This window comes from Heteronotia binoei, chromosome 10, assembly GCF_032191835.1.
Source record: "Heteronotia binoei isolate CCM8104 ecotype False Entrance Well chromosome 10, APGP_CSIRO_Hbin_v1, whole genome shotgun sequence".
In the NCBI taxonomy this organism is placed as follows: domain Eukaryota; kingdom Metazoa; phylum Chordata; class Lepidosauria; order Squamata; family Gekkonidae; genus Heteronotia; species Heteronotia binoei.
Window position 1 is genome coordinate 71646117 of NC_083232.1, and position 6000 is coordinate 71652116.

The following is a 6000-nucleotide window of genomic DNA, read 5'->3' on the forward strand; positions in this document are numbered from 1 at the left end:
AGTCATGAAAATCTCCTGACTACAGATATCTGTTCCACAGTTAGCGATACCAACCACCAGGTGGTAGCTGGAGATCTCCCGCTATTACAACTGCTCACTAGACTACAGAGATCAGCTCTCTTGGAGAAAATGGTTGCTTTTGAGGGTGGGCTCTATGGCATTATATGCTGCTAAGGTCCCTCGCCTCTCAAAACCCATGGGCCCCAGGCTCTATCCCCAAATATCTTGGAATTTCCCAGCCCAGAATTGGCAACCCTACCTTCAAGGGAAGTGATTTTTGCAATCTGAAGATCAGTTGCAATTCCAGTGTCACTCTGGTCCCTAACTGGAAGTTGGTAAACCTTTATATGAAATGCAGATCTTTCTGAATATCTGTAGTGATTTTTTTTTTCAAATGGTAAATACTGCTCAAAGAACACTCTGACTGTATCTGCTACAAGGAGCTCAATTCACAAACTTCATGCTGAAATTTGTTGTAGTTTACATGAATGTGTTGTCCTGTTACCAGTGAATGACACTGAAATGGGCATAAGTGCAGGCTAAGCAAACAAATGACCTGATTGCCTTTAAAACCTAGGCAGTGCCTGCTCTAATGATGATAGACTTGCAGCAAATATTATTTACTGATGTTAGCTGAGTTAATGGCCTCTGCAGTGCAGGTTTCTGGCCTCTTTACAGTCATAATATAGAGGGGAAAGTGATAAAAGAAGCCAATTTGCACACTATTGAGAATGAAAAGACCATCACAACAACACTTTCATGTGCAGGCAAATCAGGAGTCAAAAATTTATCCAAGTTTCTAAGTTAATAAAAAAGAGGAGGTTGTAATAAAAGTATCCCCTGAAAAATCACTTCCTATTTCAATTTCTTTTCATTCACCTCTTGATGAGTCATGAACATATGAACATATGAAGCTGCCTTATACTGAATCAGACCCTTGGTCCATCAAAGTCAGTATTGTCTTCTCAGACTGGCAGCGGCTCTCCAGGGTCTCAAGCTGAGGTTTTTCACACCTATTTGCCTGGACCCTTTTTTGAAGATGCCAGGTATTGAACCTGGGACCTTCTGCTTCCCAAGCAGATGCTCTACCACGGAGCCACCGTCTCTCTGTGTCCACATGCCATTCCTTTCCATGTGCATATGCTAGACTTTTTTTGAGCAGGAATACACAGGAACACAGTTCCAACTGGCATCAGGGGGTGGGGCCTGATATGCAAATGAGTTCCTGTTGGGCTTTTTCTCCAAGAAGCCCTGTGTGAAACGATGGTAACATCAGGGTGTGTGGCCTAATTTGTAAATGAGCTCTTGCTGGGCAAAATAACCCTTTTTGTATCAGAACACTTTATTTCGGATCAGTCTTTGATCAGAGGTTGCCATAAAGCCCAGCGTTTCCCCTTGAAAATGGGCGTGATATCAGTGTAAGATTTGCTTTGCTGAAGATCAAAGGCCCATGTCAGTGAGCAAGATAGTTCATGCCAGTGGTCCTGGTCCTCAAATTAGGAGGAGCCAGTGCTTCACTCCTGGGGGCTTCTCTGAGGTCATGCTCAAAAGAGTAGAAGTCTTTAGAAATTAGCCATCCCTGCAGCTAAGGAAGGGAGGAAAATTATAGTACATAGGGTAACAGGCTCAGTTTAGGGCAATAGGCTCATGTTAGCAGTTAAAGGTGAAAGATCATGCGGAAGCAAAAATCTGATTTACTAGGTCTGATATTTCTGTGGAGCTCCCCCTACTTTCCCCAGAGATTACAGTGGTGGGGAATACTGAATGGGATCAAGCTTTCGCAAGTAGCACCCTTCCCCCCAACACTGATTCCTGGCTGGGTTGGTATGTTAACACAGTTTTGGGGGTAGCTTGAGGCTACGTAAATGGGAAGATCTGAGTCCAGTTGCACCTTAGAGACCAACAAGATTTTCCAGTGTATATGCTTTTGAGTATATCCTGGGTATATGTTTTTGAGAGTCAAATCTCCCTTTGTCAGATGCCTGTTATCTGACCAAGGGAGTTTTGACTCTTAAAAGCCTATGTTCCAGAAAGCCTTGTTGGTCTTTAAGATGCTAGTGGACTCAGCTCTTGTTGTTTCAGATTTTCATTTTACAAAATAGTTTTTACATTGTTGTTATCCACCTTGGGTGCTCAGAGGCCCAGGCATATAAATATTTCAAATAAAACTGCCTTTGTCACCAGCATTAGATTACAAAGAACTATTTGGGCCACCAGTCAGCATGTACTGTTGCCCTTTCAGTGCTTGAATAATATTTTTTAATTTTATTTTTCACAGCCTTCCTGGGCTCAATGGAAATTTGTTTCAGGAAATGTTGCATGGGGTAGGGAAGGAGAAGAAAAAGGTGGGTCAAAATAGTGTACATGTGCAAAAATGTCAAAATGGTTAGAAAATATCCCAGTGGTAAACTGCTATTTATGAACCCAGAAAGTTATTATACTATCAGTAAGACTAAAACAATGTTATATGCTTGCAATTTAGAATTCTAAGGTTACAGATTCTAAACCTTCCACTTACCCGTTACCCACTTCATGTGGAAGCCCTTGTTTCCCATCTTGCAGTGATAGCAAGGGATTATCCACAAACTGGGCAACCCTGAGTTTTCATGTTTCAGGGACTTTTGACATAATAAGATATGGACAATAATTTGCAGTGAGTCATGCTAGTATTCTATAGTTAATGCATCACTGCATTCATAATAGACAATGGACCAAAGACTGATGCTCACTTGTTCTGTTACTGCTTTGCCTTAATGGCATGCCACTGGCATAGTCTTTTTATCAGGACTTTTTTTTTAGAAGAAGCTGAGCAGGAACTCCTTTGTATATTAGGCCACACCCTCACAGAATCACCATTGATTCACACAGGAACTCATTTGCATATTAGGCTGCACCCTTGACACCAAGTCAGCCAGAACTGTGTTCCTGCTAAAAAAAACCAAAAAACCCTGCTTTTTATACTCTGTGCAACTGATGGGTGCTGGTTGTTGACGCTCCTGTGTTTGCTATCTTACTTACTTCTCCATAAACCAGAGTCACTGTGCTCAGTAATAAATGCTAGATTTTTCTCATTCATAGCATCTAAATATTAATCCATAATGGAATCTGTCGCTTGTGCTGTTGCCACTGCAGATTTGTTTTTTTCACTATACACAATAAATCGAATTTGACACTCAAGTGGATATAAGCCTTTGGCAAGAATTAAGATGCCTTGTTTAACCCAAAGAGACAGGCTTACTCCTCCGCTGCTAGTCATTCCCTCCTCACCCACCCACTTCTCTCAACATATCTTTGTGACATTTCCTGAACAAAAGTGGGAGGATGAATCTGGTTTGAAAGCATTGTGGTCTCCCTCCTGTCAATGTGCTCTAGGCAGCTTTTCTTATTCTGGAGTACTGGGACCATTCATCTGTCTACAATCAAAAACATGATAGGGCATGTTTACAGTGCAAAAATAAAGACTTAAAATTTGTCAAGGAATGTTAACCTTAAAAAAACGTATTTCACTTAACTACCACCACTGAAGATCTCTCTTGTGCAAATAGAATGAATCGTTTTCTGCAAAGAACAACTAGACTTTAAACTCATATGCTGGGGCTGGATCTTCACATATGTGCAAAAACACACTCTTGCCATAGGTGCAGCAACAAGTGGTATGGGAGTGGGCAGGAATGTATATTCCCATGTCTTGGACATTGTTGATTTCTATACTAAGGGAGAACCTTGTCTTTTGACAGCCAGTGATGCATTGTGATTCCAACTATGTCTCCAAACTTAATTTTCTTAATTGGTGCTGACTTGTAGTTTCCCAAATATGTGGAGTAGCCATTGGTCTCATATATGTCTTTGTTCAATAGTTTCCCTTCTCCTTCCTGCAGGGCAAAAGAGCCGCTAAGAGGATCCCAAGTTGGAAGGGAAATGTCTAAGACGAATCCTACTAAATTCATACACTTTGCCTTCCATTCCCTTCGTTGTTTGCTTCCCTCTCTGTTCTCCCCATACACTTTGACCCCCTGAGCAAGTCTTGCAGTGTATGGTGACAAAGTATGAACCTAGGCACCTCTTTCTTAAATCAGTCTAACATCCTTGATCCCATTTAGCAGTGTCTTATTCAAACTTGCAGCAGCTCTCTAGGGCTTCAGGCAGAAAAGGTCTTTTCCGTCAACTGTTACCTGGCAGGAGATGCTTCAATTGAAGTGGGGGGCTTTTGCATGCAGAGCACGTGCCCTGACCGCTGAGCTATGGCTGCTTCTTGCTAAGGTCTTTCTCAACATCTGTTACCTGAGATCCTTTAATTGGATTGAACCTCTGACCTTAATTTTTAAAAGAACGTGCTCTACTACGGAGCCAAGGACCCTCCTGGCTATTATTATAAGCACCATTGGTATAGTTAGTAGTTAGGATTGTAAGTTCTCAGAGGTAACACACACACACACACACACCCCGCTCACTGTGCCCTGCAAAGCTGAATAATGCAACTTTTCCTGAGTTTGAATAATTTATTCTGCTAAACATGAGGAAGGAGAAATAGCTATTCAGGACACTGTAGCCTCACTCCCTGACCAAAGGGAATGCTAGAGATCTTCTTGTCTAAGCTTCAAAGTTCAATGTCACTAAACATTATCCAAACAAACAACAAGGACCCATTAAAATATACTGTAGCTTTCATATCTTTGTACAAAATTGTTCCAAGAGAGAACTCAACACGTTATTAATTCCTGCCAGCAGAGTTTTTGTGAGTAGGAATTTGGTTCTGCAGTCGCTTGCAGAAAAGCGCCTATAGGTTGCAGAACCATCCCCTATGAAGTATACTGGGGAGCCAGGGAGAAAATGGTTAACTATTCTTCAGAACAATGAAATAACTTAATAGTATTTTTTAATGTACAGAATTATTTGTTTCATATTACCAGTAGTACAGAATTTTTAAATTCAACTTTACAGATACCAATAATATATGCCAAATTCGTAGCACAATACAACATCTCCAAACATACACCACAATTTAAAATAAGATGCTAACGGTAGTGGGTAATGGGGCCCTCTGGGATCCAGTGGATACCCTTGTTTGGTTTTTTCGTTTGGTTTTTTGCCATCAAGTCACAGCTGACTTATAGTGACCCTGTAGGATTTTCAAGGCAAGAGAGGTCCAGAGGTGGTTTGCCATTGCCTGCCTCCATGTCATGACTCTGGTATTCCTTGGAGGTCTCCCATCTAAATACTAGCCAGGGCTGACCTTTCTTAGCTTCTGAGATCTGATCAGATCAGGCTAGCCTGGGCTATCCAGGTCAGCAGATTCCCTACCATGAAATAAATAAGAGTCAGTCCTGGTTATCTCTTTTTTAAAAAATGGTGTGATGATTAACAGATTGAAGTAATACTCACAGCTGGAAAATATCCACAGATCCTAAGGATGATGTTCTTGAAAAGCTAACCTTGCATGTGAATAACAAATTTCAGCTACACCCTTCATTGTTTACTCAACATGGACTATAGGGTACCTGTATCTCCATATAATGTGAACTCCATCTAGGGTACACATTTTATTAGAATTGCTCTACATGGCTTTACGAATTACTGCGTAAAATATTTACATCTCTGCCAAATGTTCTAGTTTGAAAGGAGTGCTTTCACGGAGCTAGCCTCCTGGGGGGAGGGAACAGAGAATTTCTTCTTTTACAGTCTGGTTTGATGCCATTGTTTTTTTCCCCATCTGTTGCCACTTTGGTTCATTCCACACCCACCCATCCAATTTTTGCTGTTCTTCCTGGATTGCTTATTTGTGATCGGGGCTCATATATACTGGAATGTCATCATGACACTAGGTAGCCAATCAGATTTGTCTACCTGGTGATGTCACTAAAGAAAAATGAAGGAAAATGAGAAAAGATCCCTAAAGTGACTCCCACCTGCTTCAGGGAAATAAATATTTAATTCTGTTACTTGGGAAAGTAATGGGACACAAACGATGCAATAAAAGAAGGTAGTCTTGTTCTTAATATA